General features: G+C 45.1%; 2 protein-coding genes across 2 annotated transcripts in view; both read right to left on the bottom strand.

Annotated features, from left to right (window-relative positions):
• LOC120995068 (C4b-binding protein alpha chain-like) overlaps positions 1-20,283 on the bottom strand; it is a 694,048-nt gene that overhangs the window by 136,585 nt on the left and 537,180 nt on the right. The window lies entirely within an intron of this gene.
• Positions 1-20,283, bottom strand: part of LOC120995069 (C4b-binding protein alpha chain-like) — a 362,014-nt gene that overhangs the window by 136,585 nt on the left and 205,146 nt on the right. The gene's annotated exons all lie outside the window — the stretch shown is intronic.

Raw genomic sequence — 20,283 nt, 5'->3', positions numbered from 1 at the left:
TATAGTCAATGGGGACAGAGCGGCAGTCCAGCGGCACGGCAAAATAGCGGCTGGCCGGATCCGACAGGGTGAACAGCCTGTTGGATCGATCCTGCCTCTAGTGTGAAAGTAGCCTTAGGCTCCATTCACACATCCGCAAATGGGTCCACATTTGTTCTGCAATTTTGCGGAACGGGTGCGGACCCATTCATTTTCTATGGTGACGGAATTTGGAATTAGTGCAAATACGTCCTTCTTGATATACTGTAATAACAGAAAGAAAATTTTTAGACTAGAAACAAAACCAAACATGAAAGAAATGTATGAAAAATAACATAACTTTTACAGCTGCAATGTGACAGGGAGGTCTTCTGCCCTATGTGTGTATTTATTTATTTTTATGCAAAGTGCAGAGCAGGGGACGGGGAAGGGTTAGGTTGTTCACGCCCAGAAATATTCATGAGGCAGAGCTCAGGCTTTGTTGTTACACGCCCCCTCACCTTGTACTGCAGCATGTAAACAAAGCAATGACAGGACCATGAAAAGGTGTAAATATGGGTTTTAACTTGATGAAATCTAGCTTAACCAAAATTATATGTATATCCTGATGGATTTTAAGTGTTTTTTTATTTTTTTTATTAACTCGGATAACCCCTTTAAGCACTGGGGGCTGAGGTGGTTAAAGGGGCTGGGTGTTGTGGATGACACTGTTAAGGGAGCGGAGTGCTGTGAAGGTCACAGTTTAGGGGGCAGGTAGGGTGGCCATTCAGGCCACCCTAAAAAGACGGACTTAAAAACCCCACCCCCAGATCCTGCTAAGTCACGCCCCCTCCCACTCCGCAGCGAACGAGGATTGAAAAAATTAAGGTAAAAACAACTTCTGTCAGCTGCAAGGGTGGGAGGGAGGGTGACTTTCTCCCTGCAGCTCACACTCAGACAGCACAGTGCTGCTGTCTGAGAGTGAGCTGTTCAAAAGGACATCCCTGTGTACGTCCAGGCCCTGCGCCGGATGGAGGATAGGTAGTCTGAAAGCCGGACTGTCCAGCCTAAAACCGGACCTCTGGCCACCCTAGGGGCAGGCTGCTATGGAGGTCACAGTTAAGAGGACGGTCCGCTATGGAGGTCAGTGTTCAGGGGCAAATTTCTGTAGAGGCCACTGTTAAGAGGACGGGGTGTTGTGTAAATCACTGTTCAGGGGATGGGGTACTGTTGAGGTCACTAAAAAGGGGGCGCGATGCTGTGGAGGTCTCTGCTAAGGGGACAGGGAACTGTGGAGGCCACAGTTAAGGGGATGGTCCACTATGGCGGTCAGTGTTAAGGGGCAGGGTGCTGTAGAGGTCACTGTTAAGGGGGCGGGGTGTTGTGGACAGGGCCGGCGCCACCACACGGCAAACCCGGGCAAATGCTGGGGCCCCCTGCTCCTGGGGGGGCCCACTGTGCCCACTCACTTCTGCAGCTGTGTCCTGCCTGTTTTGAATTCTAGGGCAGCTTACCCCAGCAATGCAGACAATTTTCGCCATGTGCACTGCTGGGGTAAGCGGCCCCAGAACTCAGAACAGGGTAGATGGAGTTGTTTCGGTAGATGATCGATCCTATGCTAGAATGTAGTTGTTAGAAGGAGTTCTGTGACATCACTGGTCACATGCTCCTTCATGGTCACATGACAAACCCTGACGGCAGCAGCAGCTTGTGGAAGGAGGAGGGGCTGTGTGTGCCTGCAAGATGCAGAGTGAGGGAGGATGTGCTGCTGGAGAACCAGAACTTGTGAGGGGAAGCATATGGAGCTCATATATGAGGGGGCAGGTGGAGCACTCAGGGGCAGTGGGGTTCAAGTGGAGTGGAATCTGGTGCAATTAAGGGGGTTTATCATACAGATCTGGGTGTATTCTGAGGGCCATTATGTGTGTGTCTGTCTGTCCCTGTGTGTGTGTGCCCCCTTCTGTGTCTATGGCCTCATGCACACCGGCCGTGGGCATCACGAATGCGGACCTATTCACTTGAATGGGTCCGCAATCGCTCAATGGGAAGCACTACGGAGTGCTTCTGTGGTGTTTCCGTCCGTGCCTCCGTACCACAAAAAAATAGAACATGTTCTATTTTTTTGTGCGGTGCGACCGGATCATGGACCCATTCAGGTTGAACGGGTCTCAATTTGTCCCGGCCGCCGCATGGATGTGGCCAGTGCATTGGGGACCACAAATTGTGGTCCCCAATGCACGGAACGGACGCATAACGGCAGTGTGCATGAGGCCTGAGGCATTACTTAGACTCCATCCCACAGTCTAGCCAGTGCCTAATGGGTTACGGTTTAGACCACCTTGTGGTGCATGTTGATAATTCCCTTTTAAACCTCAGTCCATGTCCCCTCAGTACTGGGAATCAGTGGGGGTTATATTATAAGGTAACATAAGGTTGGAGCATAACTTAAGGTGGAATTTCCTTTTAATGCCCCCTTAAGGTGGCCACACATTAGATAGAAGTTGGTTGACGATCGCACAGATGTCTGTCCCCGTGTGTGTGTGTGCGTGTCTGTCCCCGTGTGTGTGTGTCTGTCCCCGTGTGTGTGTGCGCGTCTATCCCCGTGTGTGCGTGTGTGTGTGTCTGTCCCTGTGCGTGTGTCTGTCCCTGTGTGTGTGTGTCTCTGTCCCTGTGTGTGTGTGTGTCTGTCCCTGTGTGTGTGTGTGTCTGTCCCTGTGTGTGTCTGTCCCTGTGTGTGTGTGTGTGTGTCTGTCCCTGTGTGTGTGTGTCTATCCCTGTGTGTGTCTGTCCCTGTGTGTGTGTGTGTCTGTCCCTGTGTGTGTGTGTCTGTCCCTGTGTGTGTGTCTGTCCCTGTGTGTGTGTGTCTATCCCTGTGTGTGTGTGTCTATCCCTGTGTGTGTGTGTCTATCCCTGTGTGTGTCTGTCCCTGTGTGTGTGTCTGTCCCTGTGTGTGTGTGTCTGTCCCTGTGTGTGTGTGTGTCTGTCCCTGTGTGTGTGTGTGTGTGTGTGTGTATGTGTCTGTCCCTGTGTGTGTGTGTGTCTGTCCCTGTGTGTGTCTGTCCCTGTGTGTGTGTGTGTGTGTCTGTCCCTGTGTGTGTGTATCTCTCCCTGTGTGTGTCTGTCCCTGTGTGTGTGTCTGTCCCTGTGTGTGTGTGTGCCTGTTCCTGTGTGTGTCTGTCCCTGTGTGTGTGTGTGTCTGTCCCTGTGTGTGTGTGTGTGTGTGTCTGTCCCTGTGTGTGTGTGTCTGTACCTGTGTGTGTGTGTGTGTGTGTCTGTCCATGTGTGTGTGTGTCTGTCCCTGTGTGTGTGTCTGTCCCTGTGTGTGTGTGTGTGTCTGTCCCTGTGTGAGTGTGTGTGTCTGTCCCTGTGTGTGTGTGTGTGTGTGTGTCTGTCCCTGTGTGTGTGTGTGTCTGTCCCTGTGTGTGTGTGTGTCTGTCCCTGTGTGTGTGTGTGTGTCTGTCCCTGTGTGTGTGTGTGTGTCTGTCCCTGTGTGTGTGTGTGTGTGTCTGTCCCTGTGTGTGTCTGTCCCTGTGTGTGTGTCCCTGTGTGTGTGTCCCTGTGTGTGTGTCCCTGTGTGTGTGTCCCTGTGTGTGTGTCTCTGTCTGTCTGTCTGTCCCCGTGTGTCTGTCACCATCACCATGCCCACAGTGTTCCCTTTGTCTTGACACCGCTGCATCAGAACATTCTGTGCGGGGCAAGATGAAGATGGAAGAGGAGGCAACACCGCCAGCATGGAGTCCGTGGTAGAGGCACAGGGAGGCACACTAAGGACGCAGGTAACACTACTACATGATCTACACTAGTGTTATCTGTGGTTTACATAGGACTACAGGTAACACTACTACATTTTCTGTACTCAGATAGCCACGACTGTGTTATATATGCTGTTACATAGGACTGCAGGTGATATCTACTGTATTATCTGTACTCAGAGAGTTACCACTGTGTAAGGGGGCCCACTGAGACTTTATCGCCCAAGGCCCCACATGAACCTGGAGCCGACCCTGGTTGTGGAGGTTACATTTTAAGGGAGCAGAGCAGAGGTCTGCACATATACGGCTGTGCCAGTAAAGAAAGTTTTCATGTTCTGATACTGGACTTGCAATTGAGCATTAGGATGGTCAGGTGGAGCATCACAAATGCCTGGTGAAAAAAGAGCAGATTATTAAAATGCTCAAAGTCAAAATTATTATTAAACCTATTTAAGGTAGGACATCCATACAAAACAGTACATTATAAAACCTCTCTAGCTTAGCAGTGTGTTAAGTGGTTAGATGATCCAGCGGTAAATACTTTGTCCAGTAATTAGGCTACTTTCACATTAGCGTTTTTTGCAAATCCGTCATGGATCTGCAAAAACACTTCCGTTACCATAATACAACCAAATGCATCCATTATGATCGGATCCGGTTGTATTATGTCTTCTATCATTATGAACACCATTGAAAGTCAATGGGGGACGGATCCGTTTTCTATTGTGTCAGAGAAAACAGATCCGTCCCTATTGACTTACATTGTGTGCCAGGATGGATCCGTCTTGCTCAGCACCACATTGCGGACAAAAAAACGCTGCTTACAGCATTATTCTGTCCGCGATGGGAGCACAACCAAACGGAACGGAATGCATTTTGGTGCATTTCGTTCAGTTCAGTTTTGTCCCCATTGACAATGAATGGGGACAAAACTGAAGCGTTTTCTTCCGCTATTGAGATCCTATGACGGATCTCAATAGTGGAATTGAAAACGCTAATGTGAAAGTAGTCTTATTAGTATATGCTGTTTTCATGCTTTGTGGTCCATTGGCACATATTGGTGCACCTTAATTTTGATGCGAAGGCTATCGCCCAGCAGTGAGCCGGCACTAATGGGTGGGCTTTAGCGCTTCCCTAGCCTCTAAAACGGCTCGACAACACTAAAGCCCTCCCATCAGAGCCAGGACACCTAGACCTTGTTGTAAAGTGTGCCAAAATTTGCTGCCAATTGACGTATCTAGTTTTACATAAATCCGCTGTGTCTAGCCAGTAAAGAGGATGTGACTTACTGGAAAGTGGGTGTGGCTCAAGATATGACATTTTGCTCCAAAATTTCACTATAATTCGTAAGATTAAATTTTGTTGGAAACAAAAGGCAACCAATAATTGGTATAAAGTTAGACAAAGGGTATACTTGTGCACCAAATATATCATCCAGTCACTGTGATAAATTTGTCTAGACTGCCTGTGTAGGCTTACCCTGTCTGCAGGATTAGTAGTCCGTCCCACTGTGTTTATGCCATGATGACATAGCGGTATAGTCTATACCCTGTCCATGTTCATTAAGTGGTATATTTCGTATCCAGTGGTGGATATGATGCAAAGTTGCAAATCCTCAATTCCTGAACTGCAGTGATATACAGTCAGGTCCATAAATATTGGGACATCGACACAATTGTAACATTTTTGGCTCTATACACCACCGCAATGGATTTGAAATGAAACGAACAAGATGTGCTTTAACTGCAGACCGTCAGCTTTAATTTGAGGGTATTTACATCCAAATCAGGTGAACGGTGTAGGAATTACAACAGTTTGCATATGTGCCTCCCACTTGTTAAGGAACCAAAAGTAATGGGACAATTGGATTCTCAGCTGTTCCATGGCCAGGTGTGTGTTATTCCCTCATTATCCCAATTACTATGAGTAGATAAAAGGTCCAGAGTTCATATCAAGTGCGCTATTTGCATTTGGAATCTGTTGCTGTCAACTCTCAAGATGAGATCCAAAGAGCTGTCACTATCAGTGAAGCAAGCCATCATTAGGCTGAAAAAACAAAACAAACCCATCAGAGAGATAGAAAAAACATTAGGTGTAGCCAAAACAACTGTTTGGAACATTTTTTAAAAAGAAGGAACGCACCGGTGAGCTCAGCAATACCAAAAGACCCGGAAGACAACGGAAAACAACTGTGGTGGATAACCGAAGAATTCTTTCCCTGGTGAAGAAAACGCCCTTCACAACAGTTGACCAGATCAAGAACACTCTCCAGGAGGTAGGTGTATGTGTGTCAAAGTCAACAATCAAGAGAAGACTTCACCAGAGTGAATACAGAGGGTTCACCACAAGATGTTAACCATTGGTGACCCTCAAAAACAGGAAAGCCAGATTAGAGTTTGCCAAACGACATCTAAAAAAGCCTTCACAGTTCTGGAACAACATCCTATGGACAGATGAGACCAAGAACAACTTGTACCAGAGTAATGGGAAGAGAAGAGTATGGAGAAGGAAAGGAACTGCTCATGATCTTAAGCATACCACCTCATCAGTGAAGCATGGTGGTGGTAGTGTCATGGCGTGGGCATGTATGGCTGCCAATGGAACTGGTTCTCTTGTATTTATTGATGATGTGACTGCTGACCAAAGCAGCAGCAATATTATCTGCTCATATTCAGCCAAATGCTTCAGAACTCATTGGACGGCACTTCACAGTGCAGATGGACAATGACCCAAAGCATACTGCAAAAGCAACCAAAGAGTTTTTTAAGGGAAAGAAGTAGAATGTTATACAATGGCCAAGTCTATTACCTGACCTGAATCCGATTGAGCATGCATTTCACTTGCTGAAGACAAAACTTAAGGGGAAATTCCCCAAGAACAAGCAGGAACTGAAGACAGTTGCAGTAGAGGCCTGGCAGAGCATCACCAGGGATGAAACCCAGCGTCTGGCGATGTCTATGCGTTCCAGACTTCAGGCTGTAATTGACTGCAAAGGATTTGCAACCAAGTATTAAAAAGTGAAAGTTTGATTTATTTTTATTATTCTGTCCCATTACTTTTGGTTCCTTAACAAGTGGGAGGCACATATGCAAGCTGTTGTAATTCCTACACCGTTCACCTGATTTGGATGTAAATACCCTCAAATTAAAGCTGACAGTCTGCAGTTATAGCACATCTTGTTTGTTTCATTTCAAATCCATTGTGGTGGTGTATAGAGCCAAAAATGTTAGAATTGTGTTGATGTCCCAATATTTATGGACCTGACTGTAGTTACAGTGATTCATGTTTGCTGTTGAGTTTATGCCATTGAGCTGAGTTGAGCTCTCTTACCATATTTCTAAATACTTCACTGTATGTATACCACTACGTCATATCCAATCTTTGGAATGATAAGCAGGGGGAGACAGGGACAGATTTAATACTGAAGACCGTGTGTCTTAATCTATATCTCTTAAAGGAGCAGTGTAAAATCCCTACTGATTTAAAAAGTCCCCAGTCCCTGAGAATTCAGTTATCTGTTGTAATTCATTTATTTATCTTTTAACCCCTCCTTGTCTGTGAGGTCACATCCTGTTTTCTGCAGCTCTTTCCTGTTTGTCAGACATGTATCACAGAGCTGGAGAGAGGATTTTCCTTTGACCTTTATCATCATTTTTCAAGGTACATTCAATAAATGACCTAAAGGCATATCCATTGCTTCTCCCTCAATTAAATTTTACATTCAACTGGCATTACTGGAGAGCTCGCTACCTACCAACAGATTGACACTTTCATCAGAGACTTCTCTCACGTACATCGTGGCAAAATAGTCAAAGGAAACCTAAGTCTAGAAAATTTGCATTTATATCATGCATAGCTTGTGAGCAAGCTGTAGTTCTAACTTAAAGGGAACCTGTCATGTGGATATTTGATCATAATCTAACTAATTATATACAATCATTAACTACTAAAAAGTACCTTAGATGTTTTCACTTACTGGTGTGACAGATGGTTACCTCATAATATACACACAAAGATGCCACATGCTAATGAGCTGATTTGAGTCCAGCTTGATGTCATTGAGTCCAGCGTTTATTTAATTCAGAGCTATAGCCACTCCCCTGCCCACCTGCTGCTGATTCATATGGAAAATATCTGTCACTCAGCAGCAGGTGGGCGGGGAGAGTCAGGAGCTCATGAATATTCAGGACTCATCATTATGAGCTGGAGCTTTTCAATACAAGATGTTGGCAGATTGACTGGGTCAATTAAAGAATGTGACCCACCATTTTGCTAACAGAATCAGTCACTTATTTATGTTGCCCTTAGTTAGGACACCATAAAACTGGTGACAGGTTCCCTTTAACCCCTTAAGGACCGGGCTCATTTTCACCTTAAGGACCAGGCCATTTTTTGCAAATCTGACCAGTGTCACTTTAAGTGCTCATAACTTTAAAACGCTTTGTCTTATCCAGGCCATTCTGAGATTGTTTTTTCGTCACATATTGTACTTCATGACACTGGTAAAATGAAGTCAAAAAAATTATTTTTTTTGCACAAAAAAATACCTAATTTACCAAAAATTTGAAAAAAATTAGCAAATTTCAAAGTTTCAGTTTCTCTACTTCTGTAATACATAGTAATACCCCAAAAAATTGTGATGACTTTACATTCCCCATATGTCTACTTCATGTTTGAATTGTTTTGGGAATGATATTTTATTTTTTGGGGATGTTATAAGGCTTAGAAGTTTAGAAGCAAATCTTGAAATTTTTCAGAAATTTACAAAAACTCAATTTTTAGCGACCAGTTCAGGTCTGAAGTCACTTTGCGAGGCTTACATAATAGAAACCACCCAAAAATGACCCCATCTAAGAAACTACACCCCTCAAGGTATTCAAAACTGATTTTGCATACATTGTTAACCCTTTAGGTGTTGCACAAGAGTTATTGGCAAATGGGGAGGAAATTTGAGAATTTCATATTTTTGTCAAATTTTTCATTTTAACCCATTTTTTCCACTAACAAAGCAAGGGTTAACAGCCAAACAAGATTGTATCTTTATTGCCCTGACTCTGCCGTTTACAGAAACACCCAATATGTGACCGTAAACTACTGTACGGCCACACAGCGGGGCGTAGAGTGAAAGGTGCGCCGTTTGGTTTTTGGAAGGCTGATTTTTATGGACTGGTTTTTTGACACCATGTCCCATTTGAAGCCCCCTGATGCACCCCTAGAGGAGAAACTCCCTAAAAGTGACCCCATCTAAGAAACTACACCCCTCAAGGTATTCAAAACTGATTTTACATACGTCGTTAACCCTTTAGGTGTTGCACAAGAGTTATTGGCAAATGGGGATGAAATTTGAGAATTTCATTTTTTTGCCTTATTTTCAATTTTAACCCATTTTTTCCACTAACAAAGCAAGGGTTAACAGCCAAACAAGATTGTATCTTTATTGCCCTGACTCTGCCGTTTACAGAAACACCCCATATGTGGCCGTAAACTACTGTACGGGCACACAGTAGGGCGTAGAGTGAAAGGTGCGCGGTTTGGTTTTTGGAAGCCAGATTTTGCTGGACTGGTTTTTTGACACCATGTCCCATTTGAAGCCCCCCTGATGCACCCCTAGATTAGAAATTCCATAAAAGTGACCCCATCTAAGAAACTACACCCCTCAAGCTATTCAAAACTGATTTTAAAAACTTTGTTAACCCTTTAGGTGTTGCACAAGATTTAATGGAAAATAGAGACACAATTTCAAAATTTCACATTTTTGGCAGATTTTCCATTTTAATATTTTTTTTCCAGTTACAAAGCAAGGGTTAACAGCCAAACAAAACTCAATATTTATGGCCCTGATTCTGTAGTTTACAGAAACACCCCATATGTGGTCGTAAACCGCTGTACGGGCACACGGCAGGGCGCAGAAGGAAAGGAATTCCATACGGTTTTTGGAAGGCAGGTTTTGCTGGACTGTTTTTTTTTACACCATGTCCCATTTGAAGCCCCCCTGATGCACCCCTAGAGTAAAAACTCCAAAAAAGTGACTCCATTTTAGAAACTACGGGATAGGGTGGCAGTTTTGTTGGTACTAGTTTAGGGTACATATGATTTTTGGTTGCTCTATATTACACTTTTTGTGCAGCAAGGTAACAAGAAATAGCTTTTTTGGCACGTTTTTTTTTTTTGTTATTTACAACATTCATCTGACAGGTTAGATCATGTGGTATTTTTATAGAGCAGGTTGTCGCGGACGCGGCGATACCTAATATGTATACATTTTTTTTTATTTATGTAAGTTTTATACAATAACTTCATTTTTAAAACCAAAAAAATGTTTTAGTGTCTCCATATTCTAAGAGCCATAGTTTTTTCAGTTTTTGGGCGATTATGTTGAGTAGGGTCTCATTTTTTGCGGGATGAGATGACGGTTTGATTGGCAGTATTTTGGGGTGCATATGACTTTTTGATCGCTTGCTATTACACTTTTTGTGACGTAAGATGGCAAAAAATGGCTTTTTTTACACGGTTTTTATTTTTATTTTTTTACGGTGGTCATCTGAGGGGTTAGGTCATGTGATATTTTTATAGAGCCGGTCGATACGGACGCGGCGATACCTAATATGTATACTTTTTTTTTATTTATGTAAGTTTTACAGAATGAGTTCATTTTTGAAAAAAAAAAATCATGTTTTAGTGTCTCCATAGTCTAAGAGCCATAGTTTTTTCAGCTTTTGGGCGATTATCTTGAGTAGGGTCTCATTTTTTGCGGGATGAGATGACGGTTTGATTGGTACTATTTTGGCGTACATGCGACTTTTTTGATCACTTTTATTACCTTTTTTGGGAAGTAAGGTGGGCAAAATTTCAATTTTCTCATAGTTTTTATTTTTTTATTTTTATGGCGTTCACCGTGCGGGGAAAGTAACATGACCATTTTATAGATCAGGTCGTTACGGACGCGGCGATACCTAATATGTGTAGTTTATTTTATTTTTTTAATTTTTATTCAGTGATAAATGTTTTTTTTTTATCTTAACTTTTTTCACTTTTTTTTTACATTTTTGTGACCCAGACCCACTTGGTTCTTGAAGATCCAGTGGGTCTGGTGTCTGTATAATACAGTACAGAACAATATATATTGTTCTGTACTGTATTTTACTTACACTGAACAGATCTGTGCTTTTAGCACAGATCTGTTCAGCACCATGGACAGCAGGACGCCTGAGCAGGCGTCCTGTTGCCATGGGAACCCTCCCCGTCTGCTCAGAACTTCGCAGACGGGGAAGGGTAAGCACGGGGCTGAGGGGGGCTCTCTGGGGGCTCTCTCCCTCTCCATCGGGGGGCTGCAAAGGCACAGCAGCCCCCCGATGGAGAGGGAGGGAGCTCCCTGATCGATGACAGTTAACTTTTTCCATACAGCGGTCCGTACGGACCGCGGTATGGAAAGGGTTAAACGGCTGACATCTGCACAGATGTCAGCCGTTTATACCAGGGTGCCAGCAATGTGCTGGCACCCTGGTACAACCACTAGAAGCCAACGATCGTTCATGGGGAGGCGGGCGGGGGATCGCGATCCCGCCTGCCGCACCGCCCGCCTCCCGCACCGCCCCCACCGCCTGCGACACCCCCCCTGCACCACCCGCCGGCATAAAATCGTGCAGGGGTGCAGGGGGGGGTGAAAAATATTTATTTTAGCCACTCTAAAGTTTCTGATCCCCGCGGTCAGGGACCGCGGCGATCAGAAACTGCAAAAAGCGCAGCAAACCGCAGGTCTGAATTGACCTGCGGTTTGCTGCGATCGCCGATACGGGGGGGTCAAATGACCCCCCCCTGCATTGTTACGGGATGCCGGCTGAATGATTTCAGCCGAAATCCCGTTCCAATTAACCCCTGGGGCGCCGGAATACAGATTTTAAGTCAGGACGTACCGGTACGTCCTGGGTCCTTAAGGACTCGGGAAATAGGGCGTACCGGTACGTCCTAGGTCCTTAAGGGGTTAAAGATAGAATACCTTCTTGAGCCAAAGCATAACATGTCATCAAAAAGCTCTGTCACTGAACCAATGGATGCATCATGTTTATGATAACTCAGATGTACAGGAAGCAGAATCCACACATATTGCAGAGCAAAATGTTCGATCTAAACATGTGATCTAACTGGCACAAAAGATTAGAGAGAACTCTGAGGCAACCAGAGATGAGTTCCAACAATCTGCATGACTTATGGGAAAGAGATGAACACAATATAGCAGCTCATACACAAACCACAGCTTTTAATAGTTTATCTGCCACCTATGATCCCTACCAGCAAAAGTTTGCAAGGTATATCACATTCCTGAGTAACCCTAATATCGATGATGCCTCAGCAGAGCTGAGAGAAATATTCTATTGTGTACCAAAGAAAGGATGCCTTAGTACAGATGCCAAGGATAAGGCAGAACTGTGCAACACACGTTTGCAAGAAGTTAGGTCATATGGATCAACTTAAGCAAAACTTACATCTCCATCTTCTAGATAATCTCATTCTAGAAGGTCAGCATTCTGTGACAAGCTAAGAGAATTACGTGAGTATGCAGAAGAAGCTAGTTTTAGAAGTTCCTTTGCTAAAAAGGAAGTTGGGGCAGAAGTCTAAACGAAAAGGGAAGAAGCGTCTGTCTTAGCTAAACTGAAAGTCCTTGAACAAGCATTTTGGCAAGATACTGGTCTAGACTACTTAACCTCAGGAGAAGTGAAATACCCAGCTGATTGTACCCACAAAGCGGTTATCTTGCTGCCTAAGGTAATTTCCAGCATCAAGCCAGCATATTCTCCAGATACTAAAGCAAAGCTTAACTGTTATGCTACATCATTTTGTCCTGATACATCGCAGCCTTAAACGCTAAAGAATTTACACGCCCCAGGGGCACCACAGGTTCAGTCAGTAACAGTGGCGTGCTAAGGGGAGGTGAGGGCGGTGGGGGGGGGGGGGGGGCAGTCTGCCCCAGGGGGTGCCAGAGCCTAGAAGCAATGAGCGTTTCAATTAATACAGATGAAAGTGCTCATTGCTGGAGCGCCGGGAGCTGCAGTCCTGTCACTAAGCTCCCTGCGCTCCGTCTCTTACGCACTGAATGGTGAAACAGGGAGACTTCTTCCAGCTCCACCATTCAGCCTGCAGGCTCGGATCATGCTGCTGGCCTGTGTGGGCGGAGCCTGCAGCCCAATAATATGCATAAGCTCCAACCATACACTGCTGCAGAGCGATCTCTGTCTGCAGGGAAGAGCTGGATGTGAGCCTCAGGGACGGGACAAGGTGAGAAGTTACAGTTTTTTTTGTTTTGTTTTTTTAACAGAGGGCATTTCCACCCTGGAGAGGGCACAGAGGGCATTTCCACCATGGAGGGGGCACAGAGGGCAATATTACTATAAAGGGGGCACAGAGGGCAATACTACTATGAAGGGAGCACAATAAGCATTACTACTATGGAGGGGGCACAGTGGGCATTAATACTATAAATGGGATACAATGGCCATTACTACTGTGAAGGGGGCACAATGGGCATTACTTCTATGAAGGGGGCACAGATGGCATTACTACTGTGAAGGGGGCACAGAGCATTACTCCTGTGCAGTTGGTGGGCATAACTGTTATGTGGCACTGAGTGGGCATTATTGCTGTGAAGGGGCACAATGGGGATTATTACTTTGAAGGGGCACAGAGGGCATTATTACTGTTATGGGGCACAGTAAGGGCATAACTACTCTGAAGGGACACAGATAGGGCATTACTACTGTGAAAGGGGCACAGAGAGGGCATATAGCTACTGTGAAGGAGGGCACAGATAAGTCATTACAACTGTGAGGGGGCACAATGAGGGCATAACTACTGTAAAGTGGGCACAATTAAGGGATAGGTACTTTAAGGGGGCACAATGTGGACATAACTCTCTTGAGGGGGCACATATCTGGACAAAACTACTGTGAAGGTTGTACAATGAGGGCAATACTACTGTGAGGGGATACAATATTTTTTAAGTATTTGGGGAAGGCGGTGCCAGAGAAAGGACCAGCTCCGGGTGCTAAACACCCTAGGCACGCCACTAGGTGGTAATAAGGAATAGGAGATCAGACATGTCTGACTTTGCCAGATACATGTGTAGTGTCCCCACTAGATAAGCGTGGGCACTACACAAGGGTCAATTGGTGTGTGCGTTACTTCTCCTCACTAGGGACAGGAATGGTATCTCTAATTGTGCATTTTATGTAATTTATAAGGTATTGTTTGTATGCAATGTTTCCCTGTAATATGCATTATCAGGCCTAGTCGATGTAGTTAGTCATCCCAGAGGCTAGAGGGAGTTAGAGAATCCCTGGTATAAGTATTCAGGCCCAGACAGGGAGAAGGGAGTTGGAAGGTCAGGAGTCTGCAGAGACAAGCTAGAAGGCTCAAGCCAGAGCTTTCTCCTGACATGCAACTAGACAGTCCAGGCTTCTAGTTGCCACCAGGAGACTAGTAGAAGGATCCTAGTCCACCTGCTGATCAAGAGAGCCATGGTTAGCTCAGAAGATTTACCCCAGGGGAAGAGGTTACCTCCTGGAAGAAACCCTGTAGTTCCCACCAAGTCAAGCAGAGTCAACATGTCCAGCTAATACAAGTAAGCTGAAGGGCAGAGAGAGTAGAAGTGTTAAAGCAAGAATGAGTACCTGAGGAGGATTATTTACCAAGGATAAAAGCCTACAATAAGGTATCCGGGCCTTGGGATCAAAGCCAGACAGGAGTTCTAGGGAACAGTGTACACTATCTCCGAGGAGTCTGTACAGCCTGATTCTGTGCGTGTGGATGTTTACCCTCTGTGTATCTTGCCAGGAAACAGTATACCTGCCATAATTGTGAAACCCTGCTTGCGAAGTGTACTTGACATGTGGAACTGAGTGGTCATCTAACTGTATAAAGTGGAATTGATTACAGTAAAGCAAAGTTTGGTTCATCCTACCATCTGTGTTCCTCGCTTATTAAGATCTTCCACCGGTGTGCCACCGTTACAGGCACTGGCGTCACGTACCTTAAAGGGACCTTGCCCCAGGCACATAAAACACCTGCAACACCCAGGGCACCTCATCCATCACCAGGCCTGGTCCCTGAATACAGAGTGTGCCCCAGAGGACTCCTGTGCCAGCCTCTCCTTCACTGCTGTATGCCTGCCCAGGGTTTCCTTATATAACTGTGAGTGACCCTCGCTTGCCATTGACCGTGACCTCACAATCGCATTACCCTGCAGGTCTGGCGTACCGCACATGATAGGCAGGGAGCTAATAAACAAACTCTCAGAGTTTGATGACTATGCTAAGAACTATGCTGGAAATCGACCTTTGAAGTTGTAATCAATAAATCAAGTCATTAAAGGGATTCTGTCACCTTGTTTTAGCCTATAGAGCTGCGGACATGCACGGCTAGATCGCCGCTAGCATGTCCGCAATATACCTGTCCCATAAAGCTGTGTCCTTTTACTGTGTTTAAAAAATGATTTTAGAGATATGTAAATGAGCCTGGTAAGGTGCCCAAGGGGCTGTACTAACCTTCTTGGTGCCCAGCCATGCCCCCCTGTGAAGGAGCCCAGCACCGCCAGCGTCCTCCAAATCTCCTCCTTTCTTCACAGTTAGATTGCCGTAATCTCGCGATGCGTGAGCTCGCGCGTGCACAGTTCCTTCCCTGAGGCTGATGCCAGCACAGGGAAGGAACACTATACTGGCACTACGCATGCGCGAGCTCGCGCATCGCGAGATTACGGCAATCTAACTGTGAAGGAAGGAGGAAGATTCGGAGGATGCAGGCGATGCTGGGCTTCTTCACAGGGGGGTGTGGCTCGGCACCAAGAAGGTTAGTACTGCCCCTTGGGCTCCGTAACAGGCTCATTTACATATCTCTAAAATCATTTTTTAAACACAGTAAAAGGACACAGCGCTATGGGACAGGTATATTGCGGACATGCTAGCGCCGATCTAGCCGTGCATGTCCGCAGCTCTATAGGCTAAAACGAGGTGACAGAATCCCTTTAAGAGCAGTTCACATGGGCCATTCTGAGGAAGTTCTTGCTGCAGCACTGGAGAGACTTGAACTTAACTATGGCAGTTCTGGAGCCATAGAAAGTGCCGTATTTAAACCTTCCCAAAGACAAATAACACGGACAACCACAAGCTCTAGGATCTGAATGACTTATAGGCCTCTTTCACACTTGCGTTGTCCGGATCCGTCGTGTACTCCATTTGCCGGAGGTGCCCGCCGGATCTGTAACACCGCAAGTGAACTGAAAGCATTTGAAGACGGATCCGTCTTCAAAATGCGTTCAGTGTTACTATGGCAGCCAGGACGCTATTAAAGTCCTGGTTGCTGTAGTAGTAGTGGGGAGCAGTATACTTACCGTCCGTGCGGCTTCCGGGGCGCTCCAGAATCACGTCAGAGCGCCCCATGCACATGGATGACGTGATCCATGCGATCACGTCCCCCATGCGCGTGGGGCGCCCTGACGTCACTCTGAAGCGCCCAGGGAGCTGCACGGACGGTAAGTATACTGCTCCCCCGCTCCCCACTACACTTTACCATGGCAAACAGGACTTTAGCGTCCTGGAAGCCATGGTAACCATTCAGAAAAAGCTAAACGTTGGATTAGCTTAAGGCCGGATCCGGATTAATGCATTTCAATGGGCATTAATTCCGGATCCGGCCTTGCGGCAAGTGTTCAGGATTTTTGGCCGGAGCAAAAAGCGCAGCATGCTGCGGTATTTTCTCCGGCCAAAAAACGTTCCGGTCCGGAACTGAAGACATCCTGATACATCCTGAACGGATTTCTCTCCATTCAGAATGCATTGGGATAATCCTGATCAGGATTCTTCCGGCATAGAGCCCCGACGACGGAACTCTATGCCGGAACAAAACAACGCAAGTGTGAAAGAGCCCTTACTAAAGGAACTGGAATTGGCTGAATCAAAACCCCGTTTACCATGACTGAGTTCCTGTACCTTGATACTGCTCATGGTGTGAACCCAGTGGTGTCCAAACTACCGCATAGCATGCAAGAAATATAGGCAGAGCAAGGCTGATATAGGCAGAGCAAAACTGGTGTAAAGGAAAATAGGTTTGCTGATAGCAACCAATCAGATTCTACCTTTCATTTTTCAGAGCTCCTTTGGAAAATGTAAGGTGGAATCTGATTGGTTGCTATGGGAAACTAAGCCAGTTTTTCTTTACACCAATTTTGATAAAACTCCCCAAAAATGTCCTTTTCTCCCTTCTCTTATTTTGCTAGATTTATAAGTGACCAAGTTTGCAATAAGAATAATAGCAATACTATATACCCTGAACACCTGCTCTGGTCATGTAGAGACTTTTCATAGAAGGGCCACTAAATATATTGTTTCTTCAATAAAGGGGACTACTCACCTACGTTAATTGAATGTGACTAGATACTGGATGAATAAAAAGAAATTCCTACTCGATAAGCTGCACATCATAATCCCCACTGAAGGCACAAAACTAATGAAATTCTCAGTGTAGACATTGAATGCTGATATTTTAATCATACTCAGAAGTATGCGCCAACAATGCAATGTTTGAAACAATGCCCCATATGCACAGAGGCTTGATTCAAGCTGGGTAATTGTGGGCAATGCATGCTTAAATAAGAGCCACAAACTATCTGAAGTTAACCCTTGTTAAAACGTATGTGCTCAAAAATGGTCACACAACTCATTTTTTACCATGTGCTCAACATTATTAGGTAAAAGAAAGTCTCTATAACCTCATCCAGATGACTCATGTCATTCCTACCCCTTTATGATGATGACTTAACACAAGATGACAACTAAATAGCCTTATCCATAAAAGACAGAGTTCATTAAAATAATGGACAGTGAATTCTCCAAAGATGAATCAAACCGTGTTGAAGGATTGAGAAGTTCCCTAAACCTGAACAATGGCACCATGTTCCATCCCATCTAAATCCTGCAGATCGCGCCACCAGACCAACCTCCTGTAGTGCCTTTGCATATTCTTATTGGTTGACAGGTCCAGCGTTCCTGCTGAGCCACACCAAAATGACATGGAAACTGAAGATGCTTTCAGTAGAAAACACTGACAACAAAACCCTGAAGTTTGTACTCCTGTGACCAGATCCAGAGAAGTTTGACATGGATCATCAGCGCTTCAATGCTTCTCCTGATGGCTAAGGCTTGCTTGTGCAGGTGCAAATTTAGTACACATTGTACAGTGCTATCGTACTGAGAATACTAACACTGATTGCACAGATATCATAGGCCTTTCTTTGCAGAGGACCTTGTCCTGAGTTAGTTGTGATACGTAATGTACAGTAGAGTTCCTTTAATTTAGAACTGAAAGTTATATGCAACAAGAAAAATAAAAAAAAAATTAAAAAAAAGCCCCATGCTAACCTAAACTCAGTAACTGACAGACATGGTGTGCTGAGGGTTGGTGGTCACTTAAACAGGGCCAATTAAGAAAAGAGGATTCAGAAAGGAATCCTCTGATTATTCCCAAACTGTCACCATGTTATTACACTGCTGATACGACATTATCACAAAAGAATCAAGCACCAAGGAAGAGACTTTCCAGACTGTATTTTAGGGGTGGAGGCCTTTGGATAATGGGAAGAAAAGACATATTGCCTCCTAATTCACCATTGCGTTCAGTGTTGCAAGTCAACGAGAAAATTTCAACCAATGCAAATTTCTGACTTTTCATCACAGTATACATTGCTCGTTTCTATGGTTATGACCACCCTGCAATCCATCAGAGGTGGCCGTGCTTGCACACTATAGAAAAAAATCACTGGCCTCTTTGGTGGTCAGGACCATGGGAGGTGCACATAGGCCGATGCTTTTTCCTATACTGTGCAAGCACGACCACCTCTGATGGATTGCAGATTGGTCGTAGCTCCTGAATATGAACATAGTATAATATCATGGAAAAATGAGTCAAGCCAGCAAAGTTGACCATATACTGTCCTACAATGAGCAATTGTTCTACACTTCTTTAACTCCTAGAAACTTGACTCTCCAAATCATTATCACTGCATCACCATTAATGGGTGGATGGTTTTCTGGATACAATTTTTTGAAGTAACTCCATGTATTCTACTTCCAGCTCTGGCTCTTTCACTTCCACCTTTGTTTCGACTTTTAGCAGGGCAAACAGCCTCTCTTGACTTTCTCAGTCAGGTCATTCACTGCAGCCAGAGAAAGACTGGGATGAATGACTCACTTAGAGCTTCACACATTACACTGATAAGGGCAATGCTCTTCTGAAGGCATCTTTATCTAGGCATATCGAGAGAACAATAGTGCTGTCATACTGTTGTTACTAAAGGGCCCTCTACACAGGCCGAGAACCCTAACGAGGGTTCATAGTAACGTTCGTTAGCGATGATCGGGCAGTGTAAATGTACCGCCGATGAACGAGCAAAATGTAAAGGGACCTTAATTGTACTCCTCTGCTATCATACTAGCAGATAGCAAATTCCCTTCTTAGCAGCAGTAAACTAAAGAATGGATCACCTATATGTATACTGATACATGCAGAATTAACACACACTTGGTGAGTTATCACATCTAGTTAGTTATGACTATGACTCTTAAAGGGTTTCTATCACTTGGTATGACATAATTAGCTGTCAGACACTAGCGATCTGCTAGTGTCTGCTCTGGCCAACCATCCTACTATAATCACTTGTGGGGCAGCGGTTTTGCTAAAAAACTAACTTTTATAAATATGCTAATGAGCCTCTAGGTGCTATGTGGGTGTCATTAGCACCTAGAGGCTCCGTCTACCTTCATACACAGCCGCCGCCCAGCGCGTCCCTCCAGCCCGCCCATGTCCTCCTCCGTGTGACGCAGCGGACGAGTTCTCGCGCATGCGCCGTGTGCGGCTGTATTCGGCGCATTTGAGATCTCAGCTCGGAGCGGTCAGACATTCAATGCGCATGCGCCGAATACAGCCGCGCATGCGCATTGAATGTCTGACCGCTCCGAGCTGAGATCTCAAATGCGCCGAATACAGCCGCGCACGGCGCATGCGCGAGAACTCGTCCGCTGCGTCACACGGAGGAGGACATGGGCGGGCTGGAGGGACGCGCTGGGCGGCGGCTGTGTATGAAGGTAGACGGAGCCTCTAGGTGCTAATGACACCCACATAGCACCTAGAGGCTCATTAGCATATTTATAAAAGTTAGTTTTTTAGCAAAACCGCTGCCCCACAAGTGATTATAGTAGGATGGTTGGCCAGAGCAGACACTAGCAGATCGCTAGTGTCTGACAGCTAATTATGTCATACCAAGTGATAGAAACCCTTTAACTATGCTACATCTGTATGTTTAGCTCTTTGTGCTGACTGTAATAGAAGGACAATATTATGTATTTTTCAGTAATATGGTACTACTTACAAGAAAAAACTGACAAATTCTTACAAATGTTTTCTATGAAGATGGAGTTTAAAAAAAATAGTACCTTTTAAAGGGGTTGTCTCAGACATTGGGAGCATATCGCATTGGGGGCATATCCTCTGGGACCTGCACCTATCGTTAGAACAGAGCCTGCAAAGTGAA

This window comes from Bufo bufo, chromosome 3, assembly GCF_905171765.1.
Source record: "Bufo bufo chromosome 3, aBufBuf1.1, whole genome shotgun sequence".
Taxonomy (NCBI): domain Eukaryota; kingdom Metazoa; phylum Chordata; class Amphibia; order Anura; family Bufonidae; genus Bufo; species Bufo bufo.
The sequence above is the reverse complement of the archived record's forward strand: the minus strand, read 5'-3'. Positions and strand labels throughout refer to the sequence as shown.